The sequence below is a fragment of the Sinohyriopsis cumingii genome, chromosome 2, assembly GCF_028554795.1.
Source record: "Sinohyriopsis cumingii isolate HCF-2022 chromosome 2, ASM2855479v2, whole genome shotgun sequence".
Classification (NCBI taxonomy): domain Eukaryota; kingdom Metazoa; phylum Mollusca; class Bivalvia; order Unionida; family Unionidae; genus Sinohyriopsis; species Sinohyriopsis cumingii.
The window spans coordinates 118,827,506-118,846,623 of NC_142962.1; the positions used below are offsets into that span (position 1 = coordinate 118,827,506).

Below are 19,118 nucleotides of genomic sequence, written 5' to 3' on the forward strand. Positions count from 1 at the left end.
TGGTGTTTTAAGGTACAGCAACACAAGTAGGTTATTTAGTGCTGAGGCCATTGCAGTAATGCGCCTTCCCCAAGGACACACAACAGTAGATGACCCAGTTCAAAGGCTGCAAAGTTCCACGTACATATCATTCCCACCTCACTACATTCATTACAGCGAATCTCCAAGCAATGGCTTTCCAAAAGCTTGAAGGCTATGCGATATTAAGTTTAATTTTTTGTTTAGGAATGAAGAGAGCTTTAAAAATAACACGTGACAGAAGATAAGGGTGGATTCGTCGTGGTGGTGGTTGTGTATTTGATGCGGAAGCGATTCCCCCCCCCCCACCATAAAAATGAGCGCGAAACAACCAGACATTTTTCTAGAGTAGGTTTTCTTTAAGTTTTGGTTTGTTTCAATTATGTCCCAGAGATGAAAAAATGCAAGAGATTCTAAGTGGGCTCCTACGTTAGGTTCTGTCCCACAGGTCCCTCGCTTACTTGTTTAATCACCCTCCCCCAAACGATGTTTCTAGATCTGCCACTGAAAATAGGCCAGATAATGTGTTTAAAGCAGGACTACTACTTCCTGCTGTCGAGAGGAGGAGGCAGTAACCTACTTTTCATGTTGTTTGGATCGTCGATATATTTTAAGACTTCATCTGTATACCAGGTTCTACAGGACGGTTCAGTCGCATGTAATCTCCCTTATACGTGTAGCTGATTGAAGCAATGCTCGCCATGAAAGTTTGTACTGCAAAAATTCACCGAGATGCAGATCCTGCAAATACAGTTCCACTAAAAGTCATGCTACGTAAGATATTTAGAAAATTCAACGCTGACTGACATCACATGGGCTCTTAAATACTTGTGTATCAATTAAATTTTCCATCAATTAAATTCTCCATAACTGATGTAACAAAAATCCCACATCCATGCCATATCGACATTAATTCAATGTTACACTGGTGTGTCAGTTTGCCACTTTAGCCAACAACTTGCGTTTTTTCGCATCGATTTCGAGTACATTTGTATCGAAATGGCTCAAATACCTTTCTGAAATTAAACTATTCCGCACTTTGACAATAATAATTCGACCTAAAAATATGCAAAAAAGTACAATTTGAATTACCCCAGCATAAACCATGATAAATGTGAATTGTAAGCGCCTCCACTCTTTGTAAAGGGTGAAGGTTGATTGGCGGATTGTACCTTCTTTCAAGGTGTCCGCTTTATTCGGTTCTCGTTATCTAGGAGATGATCGCCCTCTGTGTTATTGTCCGGATCGAGTAAACTTATAGGTAGAATAAATAGAGATCTGAGCAGATATATAGAACAGAACGATTCGAGCCCCCGTACATTAAAAATCAAAATTTAATCAATTATATAAACAGTGGTGATAACACAATACATTAGGAAGATACACTTCTTTTTGGAATAAATCTTCACCGAATTTTACAACACAAATATATTTATAAAAATAGCTGATCTGTTTTACTGATAGAATTAGTTCATCATACGATCGAGTGAACAATCGAAGTCGTTGCCTTGTACAATTGCATAACCTGCTTATCTCTAGTTCACTCCAATTTCACTGTAGTTATTCTCTGTCCTTTCGCCTTTTTCCTTTCTTTTTCTCTCCCAACCTCCTTACTGTCTCGCCTCCTTTCGGCCCTCAAACTTTGTGTGGGTAGGTGGATATGTAAGCATGTAGATACGTCAGTGCGTAGGTACATCTGAGGATACTTCTGGGGATACGTCAGAACAGCTATTTTCCCCTTTTAAAATAAACAGAGAACAACCTAAATTTCCTGTCGGTTATTCTACTGGGGATAGAACATTACTCCCCTCTCGTTATCAGAGCTTACTATCGGTATTGAAATAGATATCAAAGGCTATTTAATCGGACCAAGCATGGCAGACCAAAACAAACCGAGTTTCATAAGATTAATGTACTTCCTAATGGCTAATTCATCACTTTGCATTAACACACGAGACTGAGAGGTTTCGCTCTCGTCTCAATTACACAAATGAATGAATACAATTCACTACCTGGCTTTACTTTATATTCAGCGAATACACACATTCAAGTCTTTAGCATACATGAAATTACCTGAGATCGGTGAATTCACACGGCTTCTCGTAACTCATATTAACTAAAGTAATACATGAAATTCTTAAAACCTAATTCCTATAAAAAAAAACAGACAAGACGACTAATTCAAACAATTCCGCAACCTTATATAAAGAAGTTTATTGTACGAATTCATATATATATATATATATATATATATATATATATATATATATATATATATATATATATATATATATATATATATATATATATATATATATATATATATATATATATATATATATATATAAACTCAAGACAGTTATACTTATATCAAGAGAATTGATCTACGAATTTAAGCAACTAAATTCATGCACATATTATCAAATAATTCAAGCAAAGTATTATATTGATATCAACGAATCTCATGAATTTGACGCAAATACCTTTTGTGCGTTCGAGCTTTGCTCGTTTATACCGCCAAACTTGTGTCCGTCGACCTTCCAGACATCCGGTCTCTTGGACAAATGTTTTACGAGAGAATTCTTCCAAATTGACTCTTGTAGTTCCGTGTATCTTTACTCTTGCAGCAAAGCTTAGCTAATTCGATTTTTCGATGGGAGGAATATTTACAGCGAGGAAATTTCGTGTGGGAAACACGCCCATATTTAGCGTAACCAATCAGGATGAAATGCAGTTACCGCCTTTTATCTATTCGCCAAAATTGGGCTCAACTTGACCTTCCAGGTTTTAGACTAACGGTTTCTAGAAACTATAAATTTCGACAGATCCGCTATAAAATCGAAGTTAGCCGTGTTCCTAATAGTCCGTCTCGCGATTAAGTAAAGAATGCTCAATTTAAAAATCTCTACCACTACCGACCAGACATTTGGAACCACTGCAGTATAGCGATTTAACAAGCACCTGTCTCCATAAATCTATTTAATTGTTCTCTGGCCCAAACTTATGTACTTTTCGTACATCGACATAAATTTGCCCCATCTCACGAATCCAATGCAAAAAAGTGACAAAATAATACTAAACGGAAAGATGACCACTGTTTCGTATACATGTATATGGGAATGTCATTAAGCTGTGTCTGAATAAATCCGAAACCGATAGATTTCCCAGCTAGATATGATTAAAATCTGATTACGTAATTCCTTGATAATAAACTCAAAGATGCCAAATATATGGTATCACTTATTTAATGATACGCACCAAAGACAGGGTTGATTGTTGTTTTTGTTTTAAATAACAAACTGATATTTTTCTGCCGCTCGAAACAATTAAATGACTTCTTCACAAAAGCCGCTAAATAGACTTGAACTATACTGAACACAGTGCATCGTATCACCAAAGACTTTCACCGATTCGTCATTAATTTGGTCACCATTACTAAAAACAGACCAATTTTAAACGACCGCTTCTCCCAACAAAAACACAAAAAAAAACCACTGAAAAGGAATTTGACCAAATTCAATAGAAAACATCACAGAATGATGACCTTTGAATTTGTGCAAGTGATACCAGTCATCAAGCCAAAGTATACACTGGCAAAATTAAAACAATAAAAAAAATAAAATAGAAAAATATTTATCGAACTTAACTTAATAAAACTGCTTAACAGAATTCGACATACTTTGACAGACTGAATTTTGGCCTTTCCATATTTGACAATGAAAGCTTGTGTTCCATCCAATATAGATGAAAATACAAAAAAAATATACATCAATATTGAAACAGTTGTTTCCATACCATTTGCAATCATCTGCATCTAATGAATTACAGATAAAGAATTCGAATGATCTAGATTTCTGGCCGCTTACTTTTCAATTTAACTATTAGACAGATATCAGCCGTGCGAACGCTCTCAACCCCACTTGTGCCTCGTGTTGCTGACTCCATTTCTTTGACATAACTACATGTCCAGTGTATGTAAGACGGTACTCAACCCTAGCATAAATTTATGATATTAACTTACCTTTAGTCGCCTGTTATTACTCGAAGACCATACATTTTGCTCCACTTTTCCCAAATTGCTGCATGTACGGTCCTGAAGCCTAATGGATGCTTTCATCTTGGGAAGTAACTATGTCATCTCTGCTTACAAAAAAAATGGGCCATAGTTCATTTCTTTTCACACTCCAGTAAATGCTCTAAATTCTTGCAGTTTTGCATACATTATCATCAAAAAAAGACATGTGTTTTTAGTCTGAGGATCCGTCTGCGTACCTCGAAAAATGTATGCAAAACTGATAAGTACGGTTGTAGTTGGTTGAGTAATTTTACAGCCGACCTTGCACCACCAAATGCGTATAACATAATTGTCTATCTCTGTTTTGACTATGACCTGTAAGATGCAACAGGCTATGGGTAAGTAAAACGCGAGGCACATTAATAATGTTAAGGGATTGTTAAATATATATAACCTTGCTTGTAATTATGTTAATATGGAGAGATTATATACTCTTCTCCCAGGCATTTTTAGAAAAAATAATTATTTTGTTTTCATAGTAAATCACATTAAATGCGTACCATGATCATTAAATCTCAGACGAGGTTCTTAGTGATGATATCAACTTGTACTTATATGTATATAACGGTTGATATTTCTATTTAGCATGACTGAAATTGGGATGTAATCTATAGAAAATGGCACATAATGTGATAAGTCTGGAGTGGAAAATCCATTTCGATGCGCAGGTTTAATTTGCTGGACTTGCTCATTCATGCCAAATCAACCACTGATTACTTGATGAAATTCCAGATTTTGTTCACATGTTTACCCATTTTAGTATTCATGAAAACATGAATTTCGTTACAGTTAATTCCCAAGGTTATGCATTTTTAGAATGGATTATCAAAGAGTTGGATTCTATTATGCTTCGGTGGGAAACAACTCTGCAAAGTCATTTCTCTCGTCTTGGTAAATAAAAGGTGCATATAAATTAAGTATCAGTAAGGTTTCAACTTCAAACCAAATATTAGAGAATTCATTTACAAATAAAAATACTGCAAGTCATTTGACTGTTTGCTAAAATGTTGCGTTGGCAATGCTGAGACACTATGTGTGAAACTCAAAAAGCCCCTATGATTTGAAAAGATTAAAGAATGAATTACTCGGTTGCGTTTGATTTTTATTAAAACACTACAAGAACATATTTACTAGATATATTATTGTGAATAATTATATATTTGTGTTAATATCAATTTTCGCGCTATATCTAACGATGAAATTTGATTCGGTACTTACATTTGAGAACATGCGTCTGTAAGAGAGTTGTATGAGGAACATTTCACTGAAAGGTAAGGGGGTCCTATTTGCCAACATGTCTCCAAAAGGTAAGGGGGTCCTATTTGTGAACATATCTCTGAAAGGTAAGGGACTCATATTTGTGAACTTGTCTCTGAAAGGTAAAGGGGTCTTATTTGTGAACATATCTCTGAAAGGTAAGGGACTCGTATTTGTGAACTTGTCTCTAAAAGGTAAGGTTGTCCTGTTTTCTTCACTGATGGAAATTTTTTGTTTAGTCCTTGTTGTCTGTTTGAAGCAACCATGAACTCCATTAAATTGGAACTGCCATGGAATAAAGTACATTACTAGTCTCGGGACAAGATCAGCAACCGGCCTGATGCTTGTTCTTTCTTCAAAATGTAGTGGATGAGTATATCTAATTAGATAAAGCCATTTTTATTAACTAATTGCCATACTTTTGTAAACGTGAACGATGTGCTTGTCATCATCCGTACGCTTATCAACAGAAATATATGGTAACTTTTCTATATAGCTACACAAGCACCTAGCAATAAATCTTCCGAGTCCGTGGTTGGTGTTGCTTCTTTAACACAAACTGGCCATAATAATCGCATTAGCTCCATGTTGACCCATGTAATGAAGTTCAGCATACATCATTATTAACTATACCCGTACATATTTGCTATTCAAATGGGGCAAAAAACTTGTTTTCTTGGTCTTGATGATTCCGACAACCTCCTCTATTTATCCGAGACAAAAATATGCATCGGATATATGTCGGCGAAGTAATTTACACAAATATCATACAATTTGTTCGCCAGAAATGTCTTCTTGATAAAGAAATTGGATCTATTAGGACCTCTTCGACTATTTATACAACTGGATTCAAAGAAGAGTTGCGAAGAAAACTAATTCGATGCATTCTCAACTTTTCGGCCAATCCTTGTTTTATAAATAACTCGAGTGGTCAGAATGACAGCTGTCAGAATAGATTGTAAGTTTGATATGTAGGATGGACCTCGAAATTGCGTATGGAGCTTGATATTAACAAATACTGTATTAGTTCATCTGTTTCCTGCAGTCATTGGAGCACCTCTTCTTGCAAATGTGAGAATGTGCCTGCCCCGACCTAGTTTTCTACAATAGTGATTCTTATCCAAACGAAATGGCAACAACAAATCTGAATTCACAAATCAGTACATATGCAAATGCATTGTATGTTTCTTCACCATTTTAGCATTTTTTGTCAGAGATAGTGCCATCATAAAGGTTTCATGTTTAAGATTTTGACAGACATATACTTTTGTATCTATTGCAGAATTTAACTGAAACATTTGCACACAAAAATATATGTACAAAGTTTGTATCCTGGTATGATAGAATTTATGTCTCACCTGCATGATTTGAAATTGTCGCCTACACTTTGGTTTGGCAAGCCGTGCCATTGGCTCAGTGACAAGCATGTAGGAATCGTAATCAAATAATTGCCGGTTCGAAAGCCGGCCAGACCAGTCCAGTAGCCAGCTGTGGTGGATCTTTGTGTAAGGTACTCAACTCCTATTTTCTCAGCACTAAAAATGACTTAAAATGTATTGTTGAGCCATTACACGCAAGCCAATCAATCACATCAAACGCCAGTCAATCGATCAACTAATCAGCTTTTCATCCTTGTAAGTAGTGGAGGCAGAAGAGTTGATCGCAATTACAATTTGTTCGTTACAGGTGTGAGGTATATGTCGTAAGTTGTTGTTTTCCTTTGGAACACCGCGAGTCACTTAAATAACAACTGAGGGAATATATGCTATGTTGGTCAAATTCAGGAATTAAAAATAATATCAATACGATAATCTAAATTTTACATCATAAATTAGGAGTATTCCCACATATGGGGCCTGATACGTTAAGAGTACGGTATGAAAAAGGTATATATATATATATATATATATATATATATATATATATATATATATATATATATATATATATATATATATATATATATATATATATATATATATATACTATGTGATGCTACTACGCAGTAAACTGTAAAATTTAAAAAGAAATGAAAGAATCCATTTTTTATTTTTTAAAAATGATAGCTGACGTTCATTACAGTTCACAGTTGACTCGAGAGGAAGTCTCGTTTCAGAAAGTCGGTTAACGGCACATCCAAGAGGATGTTAAATCGAAGCTCTCTGTTTCAGTGAAGAACTAGAGAAAGCTGTCCAAGTTATGCAACTAAATCCGCACCTTCTCAAAATCAAACCCAAGAAAATCTATGATCTTCCCTGTGTGGCCTGCAAATTACCCAATCTGCAATAAATTGACGTAATTCTGTAATTAAGATAAATTGTTTATGCCAGCATTTGCTTCAATCAAACTAGTCAACATGTCTCTTTTTCAGTTATAAAGTGGGTCACAGTGACCTAGAATCTTTGAATGCTAACCTTTATGATAAAAGAAAATACAACTTACACATCTCAATTTATAATGTAACGAACTAAAGATGTTCCATCATTTTAATCCATTAGTAGGACACACCTATCTATCCTATCTAGATGAAAGAGGCTTACTTCTGATGCACATCTAATTTAAGAAAGCTCCTCTCTCTCTCTCTCTACATACACCAAATTTCGTTCCGAAATATGCAATGTATCAAACCGAGTTTTGTAGCATTCAGATGGTTGTTTCATTGACGAGAACGTAAGGTCAATACATACATATCTTTACCACTAATATGCACTCTTTTATTAATCTCTTTCTACCCACAACTTACGTTAACACACGCCTAAATATCTTCATTTATAGGCATGAGTGTGTACGATAAAGATATGTGTGTGTGTGTGTGTGTGTGTGTGTGTGTGTGTTTTATTTAATCGGCGAGGGAATCTCGTAGTTGAATAATCCAGATCAATACGTTTGATTAATTATATCCGCACAAGTAGCGTGGACCAAAAAGATTATATTTAAAAAGCGTATTAACATCGATTTTTAAGCAGTTCTGTGATAAATATTCCTGTTTGCTTCAACTTCTGAAGTGTATGCACTACAAAAGCGCGTTTATTTTTTAAGTCAGTGTTTGATTCTGGCTTAAAAAGAATTTTGTTTAAAAAAATCATTAGGGCATATATGGAAGAAAAAAAAAACTAACAAAAACCAACACAAAAGCAATAGAAACGAAAGTATTCATGTCTCCATGCGGAAATTGAATTTATACAAAACTAAGACGTGTTAGCCATTAATCTGGTTAATGGAATTATGTCTAGCATGCATTTCTTAAAGGGTTCTGTGTTTGAAAAATGAGAAACTGGTTCCAGTCCCACTCTTTAAAAGATAATGTTTATCATTAGCTCACCTGACCAATTTCATGACAGCTTGTGGTACTGCCCTGCTACCGTTGTATTTTAAGCTTCTAAAAAAAAACACATGGACCAGTTTCAACTAAACTTGTCCAAGAACATCCTGGCGTGCCAGGATTTCAAAATTGTAGAAAGGATGCCGATCTATCATTCAACATGGCTACAGTTACCAAATAATATAAAGACTACCTGCATAATGGCATTAACTTCTTCTAATTTCGTATGAATGACCCGCCACAAAATATGGTGTCCTTTACTTAAAAAGAAAGTCATTTAAACGTCTTCTCAATAGGCGCTCAACAGAATTTGACAAATTTAACAATAGATCCTGACGAGAAGGGTTATAATTTTGTTACTTTTTTAACAACAGCTGTCAGTTCGAAATCAGTATATATGGCTATCATTAATAAACACAGACTTCTCAAAACCCACTCGAAAGAATTCTACCAAATTTGAAACGAAGCATACTGACTTGAAGTGCTGTCAACATATGCACGCAGTGCCAATCTACAATCAAATGAGGCCGTTGCTGCTAAAATATAAAAATGTTTCAACAAATTGTTTTAAAATACCGCTCAACATAATTCGACCAACTTTTATGGAAAGCATCTTAATAAAGGCAATTAAGTTTTCAAAAATGATGCCATTTCGCCAATGATGCGGTTATTGCTATAAAAAAATAAATACATGTAAACTGCATCACAACGTCAGGCCAACATTTGCAGAAAACATCTTAACCTCGTGAAATTTCAGTTTTATATAAATTATAGCGATTCGTTATTAAGTGTGGGGATACCGTTAGCAAAAATTGAAAATCCTTTAAACAACATCTTCTGCATTGTGGCAACAAAAAAAAAAAACTTAAAGTTTACACGTCCATCGTCAGTTATGGCTGATGTTACCAGAACTGAAGAAAAAAAAAATTCTTCTATAATATCGCTGAATTAATATGACTGAATTAGTCGGAAAGCAAATTAACCATTTTGGCATTTCAGATTTATGCAAATTATACAGAATAGCCGTAAAATATTGCCGCCATTGCAAGAAATAGAAGAAACTCAAGACCTTTTTCTCCCCCACATCTTAAGCAGAACATCGCCAACTTTGACAGAAAGAATCCTGGCACAAAGAACATTTAATTAAAATTGGACCAGAGATGTTGAGGTGTCATCAAATTTTGATATAAAGACATAAAACAAACATCTTAACTGCTTTCAAGACATGTGCAGTAAACACATGTAGAAAAGGAATATAAAATAAAATATGGAAAAAGCATCATAACCACATTTGTTAGCGAAGTACAATTGTATTTAGCTGTTAGCAGATTTAGGCCAAGTGAGCAATCACAGGCTCAAGCGCGACTCCAATTTTTTTTAATTTTTTTTTATATAATTTTCTTTGTTTTAATCTGGAAGATATGGTCTGACCATTTAAATCTTAACACATCTAAGAATGGGCTGAACACAATTTTTATACCATGTATTAATTTAACCTGTCTGTTATGGGAAACAATTAGCCACACACTTCTAGAAATACTCATGAGGTTCTAAAACAATTATAACGTTTGTATCTTTTAAGTTTGACAAAGTTCCGATAATGATAATCCGACACTCTGAACAAAATTTTCAAACTGTACACATCAAGTTTTTGAGTTTGAATGACTCACGATCCAATGATTGTATTCAATTGGACAACTAGAGTCTAGTATACTGCATGCTTATGATGATCAGACAATGTTGCATAAATTGCACAATCCAAAATTAAGGGTTGCTTTAGCATCTAAATATCAGTTCAAGTGTTCTTCAGGAACTGGTTTTAATGTATTTCTCAAGGGCCATGCTCTTAATTAAAAAGTCAACGTATATTTCACCAAAAAAAATAACGATAGAACAATAATAATACAAAGAACGTGATTATACTTAAGTTAATTTCGCATACATATGTATGACAAGTGTAGGTGGTAAAACAGACAATAACCATGGAATGAAACAGACCAGACTCAACTGTTGTTCTATTACCTAAGTATATAAATAGATCCCTGTGCCAAACTCTTATTAACATAAAGATGTCCGACTGTCTCAGTATACCATACATCCTCATATAAATTACTCCATGCAATATTTTTGCCATAAAAAATGTGCATACAAGATATCAGTATTTTATGACTGTTACAGACAGAGAATTGGAAGAATATTGGATGAAATACATATTAGGGATATTTCATCCATTTTTCTCATGCAAATCGACTTAACAACTTATATCTGATAGATACACTTCGGGTACTATCACGTCAATCTATATGGTATCAAGATAATCAGTTTGATTAACTGATTCTTAAACATGTTTCAATCCCAAGTCACACAACACGCAACACGTTATCACTCTGTAAGCTGAGCTAGTAATATTTCTTGGGAGGGGGTGATCCCCTAAGTTGTTGGGATGCTATAGAGAGGGATTAACATATGCGATTTTATCGTAAAGTAATGTGACAGGTTTTCAAAGGCATAACGTGATGTGCAAACGCGTTTCCTGAACTCTGGTTACTATGTACGAGGATGGTGTGAAAGAATTTTCGGTAGAAACAAAAGGCTTATAGACTGGAAAAATTGTACTTCTCACGAGATGAAAAAGAAGAGTGACATAATATCACTAGGAGTTGGAAATTTAGAGTTTTCTGTTTCTAGAATCTTGAGTAGCAGCAAATTACGCGTTTAATCCACACAATTAGATGGAATTGTGATGTGTTATTATGCAGGACTGTTAAGTGGAAGGCTGGCGAATCCAATGTGTTACACTCGAAATTTCTGAATAAATTCCTTCTAAATGATTCTCTCTTATTTTAAGGGAAAGTGGTTCCGTAAAGACAGGTCGAAGCTAAACTTAACGAGCTTAAAAACATGTCTGACAGCAGCGTGAAAGTAAATTCAAGGCTAAAATGTGAATAGTTAATTAATTGTAAGTCTTCCAAATATCTAGGAAGACGCATTGTCACCAAAAAAACAATTTCTTCTAGTGGGGAGTTAATTACATACTGTTACCTATTAACAATTATCATAAAGCAATCTAGGTACAACGATCGTTTAGAATTACATTGTACTGTCCTATTAACAATTACCATAAGGCAATCTAGGTACAACGATCGTTTAGAATTACATTGTACTGTCATATTAACAATTACCATAAGGCAATCTAGGTACAACGATCGTTTAGAATTACATTGTACTGTCCTATTAACAATTACCATAAGGCAATCTAGGTACAACGATCGTTTAGAATTACATTGTACTGTTTATTTTGCGATTAACTTTGAGTCATATGGCCAAAGTACGTAGTGTAATGACCAAAGGTGTGCATACAAACTTTAATGTCACTTTTTTATTTTCTTTATTGAAAATTTAACTTAAAAAAAGCCAAAACAAAACAGATTCTGTTTTAAATCAAACAATGATTTCAATGGCTCTATTTCATAGTAAAAGAAATGATTAAAAAAATACTTGTTGAAACCTTACGTCCTAACTCCACATTGATAACAATATCATAAACTGAACAATGTTTGCAGCGATTTCTGCTTGGCAGACACCTCCATATCGAGGACACGTGTTTATAAAGGACAACATGTACGTGTCCACTTCATTACGTTTCATGTAATTTCAACTGTGTATAAAAGATACATGCCAATAAAGAACATGTTGTTGTTCAATGAGCGTCCTTTATAAACAGGTTTCACTGTAAGCAGCTTTCTTTGGAATGTGAAAAACGGCCTCATAAACTAGGTAGATGCTTAATGGGAGTTTACTAGGCCTCTATTGCTGAAGACAGGTGTATTGCTTACAGGAGGTGACCTTAAGGGTTGTAGTAACATTAAACAACCCCCAACCCCCCAAAACAACCTTGGAAACAGTACACGTGGTAAGCAACGCCTGAGAAAGTTAGACTATTTAGTTGAATCTGGTCATCACTGAGAAAGCAACTGGGATGATAAATACACTGTTTGTTCTTTTTTTTCCCACTGAAAATAGAGGAATCTGGTGGTAAAGTTTGTGATAACATACTTTATTATACCCCTATCAATTCATTTATCAAGAATGAGCCAGAAATTTAATGCCATTATCTAGAAGTAAGAAAGTGATACTCTCGTTTCTGATTCCGTATCACCAGCCTCTAAAGTGAGCCTCGAACTGTTTTTTTTTTTGCCCTTGATGTCCCCCGGTTATAACTTAAGAAACGTGAACAATTATGTCGCAGCCAAACTTTACATGTAAAAGAGAATTAGTACCATTCTCTGTAAAAAAAATAAATAATGTATTTTCAAGTTCCAACAATTTGTCCAATCCCTTTGTAAACAACTGTCAAAATAACACTATCAACCCGGTGCCCGCATCGGAGTCTCGCCAGAAACAGTTAAATCACTATTAGGCTGGCTTTGCAGAGAAAATTTCAGTCATTTAACTATTTAAATCTTTCGTAATACCAAATTTGACAAATGAAACAATAACTATAAATAACATATGGGTCTAAGAATTCGTGTTACTAACAGTTATTGTAAATGAGTGGTTTCTTTCACGCGCTTCATTCATAAATTGCGATGTTCATGCGCATGTCACATGATCAGTAGTAGTAGGTTCTGTTCATGATTGCAGAAGAAGCTCGTATTTAAAGGGTTGAAATGCAACAATTTCTTTTGCTTTTCAAATAATTTTAGAGGTTTTATTAAATGATCTGAAAGTTGATAGACTAGTAACAAATATATCAATATCATTAATTCGATCTTGTCGGCGGTCCATGCGTGTTAGGGTTCGACTGGTATACTGTCACCAGGTAACTGGTCAACGGGTCCAAAGAGGGTAGCACTCAGGAAAACCAGCCGAAGAAAATCCCCATTACTTCAGTGTATTTTGGTGCACTACACCTTTATCGCGAAAAGTTGCCCATATTAAAGTTACGGGAAAAAGCTCAGTTCGAATCGGACACTGGTATTTTGAAAGACAGGCTTGACTGTACACAAACATGCCTTAAACTTTGCTTAAAGCAACGATTTGTGGAAGCTATGCTGCGCACCAAGGAAACTAAAGTAGACGTTATTCAGCTTAGATGGTTCACTTGATTCATTATTTCAAAAACTTCGATCAGTTGTTTCAGTTAGCTGAGATTTAAAGCTAATATAGTCAGAAGTGTTCCGAAATTCCTTTATAGCTGGATAGCAGGATAGTGTCACTAAAATGCTGATCACATTTAATTATGATTTTCTTTTTTTTTTTTTTATTTTTTGGTGATAGACCATTTGAATGGGTGAGGGGGGAACTGGGATATAATTATTTATTTTCTTTAATCAGCGGAAGACTATATTTTGTTTCAGCTATTGGGTAGCAACATTTTTTGTTGTTGCTAAAGCATCTAAGCCTCCACACCCCCACACCCACATTAGGGGCATTACATGGGGGCAACCCCTTAAAGGAACAGGATTTATGCAGCATATTGCATGGAACGTTTCTAGTTTCATAACGTGTTTGTTGTAATATAATTAGCTTCGTCGAAGGTTGAAATGAGCACACACAGTTCTTTACAATTTTTGATATAGTCTGATAGGCGATGGTCATAAGTCCTTAATGTGTGACAGTTACTGCCAATGCGCCTGCAAAATGCGCTTGTAAATCACATGATGTGCACACCTTTGCCGGTAACACTACTGGTTGGATGTACTTGCTAATTTAACGCAGACACTTCTGCTGTTATAACATATACTGATTCATTACGCAATAAACAAAAACTTGTATATTCATTTTTTGTTGTCTTCTTCAGATTTTTACTACGTTTCCATTAGTGATTCACAATGGTTGGTGAAGAACGTAAGCAATTTTTCACAAGGAATTTTGTTAATTTAAAGATGATGCTGCGCTGATGAAGTAATGATTATGCGGTTTATAGTAGATATCAGACAGGACAGTATGCACATATGCAAAAACATATACGATCATGAGAAAAACGCAAGAAACTTAAGAAATTAAAATGCAAAATGTAGGTCATAATGACTGATCTTCTTTCGTTGTAAAGATGTGATACAAATAGAGACTTCACATAATCATCTCGTTTGCTGATTCTAGCATGAACAGTGCTAGAAATAAACTTAAAACAAAAGTTTATTAAAAGTCGGTAAAACAGGTAATTTGGGTCACAGGCATCTACTTTTTATGAGAGTGCACCACTTATAAAGTTGCATCGCCTAACCAAGTAACACAAGTCCAGACAAAAGCATACACAGAGTGTGCCAAAAAAGTGGCCATGAGCTAAACGAAAAACTATATATGTGCCAGTAAATTAAAATATAGGTGGCAGTGACCTTTCAACATGACTGTCATACCACTTGAGATGTATATAATAATAAAGTTTATTGATTTTAGCATGAAAAGTGCTTGATAAATGAACTTAAAACACAAATATTTAACCCAAGTCAGTAAAGAGTGAAATATGGGCCACAGTAACCAACTTCTGCCACGAGTGTGTAGGATTCATCAAGAATTGTCCCTTAGCACAGTTTCACGATTTCAGTTTACATGGTACACAAGGCCTACGCAGGTCATTAGTTCGACACACACAAAACAATGAAGTTATGGCAGAAAAATGTAAGAGGAAGGTTAGAGTGACAATTTTTGTTGTACATGTGTGATACTAATGGACATAAATACAGTCATCTAGTGTGATGATTCTAAGAGGAACAGAGCTTGGACATTATAATCAAAACACACAAGTGTAGGAAAATCAGTAAAGAATGAAAGATGGACATACTGGCTTATCTTTTTGGCAAGGGTGTAGTACCCACCAAGACGCATCCCTTACAAAGGTTTTAGGATTCCAGTATGTGTACAGGTTACAAAACCCCCTGATAAACATAGCAAGAATCCCTTCAGGAGGTACTAATCTACTCTCCGAAAAGAATTTCTTTTTCTTTTTGCTTCCCGAGTGTTGAAAAATTTTCTGATATTCTTGAGCGATAAGATTTTAAATTCATAGCCACTAAAGTAGCCATTATGAGTGTAAGATCGGCACAATTGTAACTAAGGACAAACTTGACACCATTTAAGACTTTGGTGAAAACTCCATGCTCATATGACCATCCATTTCGGAGAATTAGTAACGAGATTTTTAATATGTTCATTGTGGCATCTTTATTTGGGGTCATATTTGCATGATTATCATTCAGGTTCAGCTAGAATAATAACCAGTCCTCTCGCAAACTCCACGTCGATATCACTTTCTAATTAATAGGAGTACCAACACGATTTTCAAGAGGGATGCCATGGTTTACCATACTGCTAGATCGGTACTATTTTCATTTAGTACCAACATCATAAAAAATATTCTGGTGAAAACCAAGTGATGACATGATTTCCATCTAAGAAGAGTAGTGACGACATTTGTCAGCACTGTCTTTAATTAGGACCGCCTAAACGTCATACTAAGTCTTTCAGTGAAAAACCCATGCTAGTATGACCATCATTTAGGTGGTGCAGTGATAACAAGATTTTCAAGATGGCCAGTGTGGTGTCCATACATCAGAAGTCAGATTGGCACCATTTTCATTAAGGACCAACTAGGCAATGGTCTTCAAGAATAATATTGATAAGTTTTCAAATAAAGAATATCGCGGGTCTTAGTAGAAGCATTTTTCATATAGGGCGAAGTAGACATCACAAGAAATCTTCTGGTGAAAACCCCATGCCGATATGACTGTATACACACACAAGCAGTAGCAAGATGTTTAAAATGGCTGCCATAGTGGCTATATTGGGTATCAGATTGGCGACATGTTCATTTACGACAAACAAGATTTTTAAGATGGCTGCCACAGTGAATATAATGTGTATCACATTGGCGACATGTTCATTACGACCAACAAGATTTTTAAGATGGTTGCCATGGTAGCTATACTGGGTATCACATTGGCGACATGTTCATTTACGACCAATAAGATTTTTAAGATGGCTGCTGTTGTGGCCATACTGGATTTATGAGCAGCAATATTTTTATTATTATTAAGAACTAGCTAGACCTTAGGATGGGTGTGTATGTGTGTGTGTGTGTGTAGTGTTTCATGTCAATTCTCTCAATAGCTTAGGAAGAGTAGCGATAATAAATATTTGCTGACGGTATTGCCATCCCACAAAGCTCTTCTGTTTTATGACCAGTAAAGCTAAAACCTTTACCAAGAATGTCCAAATAATGTCCATGTGCAACGATATCCCATTTGGCCCCTTACCAAGTGATAGGTGCTGTGGAACCCAATCCAAACAATGACCTAAGATTTAGGAAGAAAGACACGTAGGGGTGGGAGTGGAGCGTAGTACATCAACTCCTCTCAAATCATTTAACTGGGCTAAGATATACTAATAATTTTTTATGACAATTTCATAAGAATATGGTTCTTTGTTGGAGCTAAAGGATACATATAACCAGTGGATTGTTAGTATCTAAGAAAATCGAGGATGCAAACAATTAATTGTACACACCAAAATGAAGAAGAGAACCATGAATGGCACATCATACGCCTGCCCCGTGTTTATTAGTGCCCCGTATAAAGGTACTAGTGGGGCATTGTTGACACTGAATATTGATCAATAGGTCTCAATTATCCGAGCCTTTGGTCAAATTACGCGGTCTTGAACAAAACGTGCTTTGTAGAAACCATTATTTTCTAATTAACCTAACCATAAAATGACCCGTCACCTCTAGAACCCCAAATCAACTGGGGTTTTTTTTTTTTTTTTTTTTAAATTAACTTATGTTCAAGACTGCCACAAACTTTGGTCAAGTTATATGGTCCAGAACTGAACATAGAACTTAATATGCAAAATTCATTTTTCGTCTTTCTGGATCAGTGACGTTGACTTTTAACCCCATGGTTAATATACCTCTTTCTAACCGAATTGAAAGCCTTCCACAAACTCTGTTGAAAATAAATAGCTGAAAACTGAAATTTCGTGCAGTGATGATTTTCAGATTATCAGCCACGGTGATCTTTGACTGTTGATCTTTTGCCCCCAAAGTCAAAAGTTGTCTACCTTACTCCAAGTGCAGTATAGCTATAAAGCTTAGTCCAGGCTTGTAATGTGTTATTAATGTAATTGTGCACAAATGATTGTTTATATTTCAGTTACTTTGACTTTGACTTTATTCCCTCACCCCATTGACTTCTTCCTTTGCTAACTTGTTTTAGATTTTGGCAATGGCACATAGTGGAGAACCCAAGCTATTGTGTGGAAAAGAAACAGACAACAGATAGAAAGACAGGCAGCTACATAACAAAATAATTTCTGCCTTATCGTGGACTTATACACCAATAAGGTCCATGCATTAAAAGTCAGGTAATAAGAGAATGGCGGTTTCCCAATGTAGTGGTATTTAAATGAGGCCTATTGTTGTGAAAACTATTGTAGACAAAGCAGTAAAATGCATTAAAATTCTGAGTCATAGCAGTAAAATTGAAGACTTCAAGCACAGACTAGCTCCATGCGTGCACATGGGAATTAATTAGTGTGATCTGTTGTGAAGTAATTTACATTACATCCCTGTTTCGTCCTACAACATAACACATGACATCTGCTCTCCTATACTTGTGTCTTTACATCATGCATTAATTACTTTCATAACTGACTGGTGCTTTGACATTATACATTAATAACCTTCATAAGTTTATAAGCATATACAAATTAAACATCATCATCTTTACCTTAGCTGCTCCAGTTGCAAGCTTTTATATTTGAATCCAGCTAGTTTTGTCTTGCAGAGTGAGTTTGAGGTTTGCTAAAGTAAAGTTAAAATGAATAACTATACCTTGCTATATGACTGTCTTGATTTCTTCCACCGTCTGCAATCTGGTATAGAAGATACTTTGACATGAAGAGGTAAATCTTGGACGCACAAAAGCATTCATAGTCTGCATAGAGGGCATGATACTACTGACGTCATTGCGGTATTTCCTACTTATACATAACAACAGTTTTTTATAAACACTTGTCGCAATTAAAATTAATAAGAGGCGCTGCACGTCTTTATATTCAAGGAATCTCTGTTGCATACAGAGAAGCAATATATATTTTTACATTATAAATATAACGTGGTATTTTATCACTAAGTAATGAAAACAATTTTCAAAACCTCTGCCTCTGCCTGAGCTTTGTTATTGATAATTCCCTCTTCACAATGCATTTGTAACATCTAAACATGAAAAGGACCTAAGTTATTAAATTGAAATTCATTCCGGGATTAAAACCTACCTGTACACGAGGTGGTGGTAGGGGAGGGGCTAGTATTTTGGTGGAATAAAGAGCTTGAACATGAGTCCCATGAAGGAACTCATGCTCTACTCTCTGAAAAGAATTTCCAGGAATTCAACATAAGCCCAATTTTTCTTTGTAACTACAGTGTTGAAACCATTTTTGATATTA

General features: G+C 35.3%; 1 long non-coding RNA gene across 3 annotated transcripts; it reads right to left on the minus strand.

Annotated features, from left to right (window-relative positions):
* Positions 1 to 1,334: 1,334 nt before the first annotated feature.
* Positions 1,335 to 18,614, minus strand: LOC149805687 (uncharacterized). 3 transcript variants are annotated; one of them, XR_016419766.1, is made up of 5 exons: positions 18,505 to 18,614; positions 8,673 to 8,729; positions 5,312 to 5,429; positions 4,040 to 4,158; positions 1,335 to 1,756 (listed from the first exon to the last, which is right to left on the minus strand). It is a non-coding gene; the product is annotated as an uncharacterized LOC149805687 (long non-coding RNA). The 3 variants fall into 3 exon arrangements; XR_016419765.1 differs by lacking the exon at positions 5,312 to 5,429; XR_016419764.1 differs by lacking the exons at positions 5,312 to 5,429; positions 8,673 to 8,729.
* Between the last annotated feature and the right edge of the window lie 504 nt (positions 18,615 to 19,118).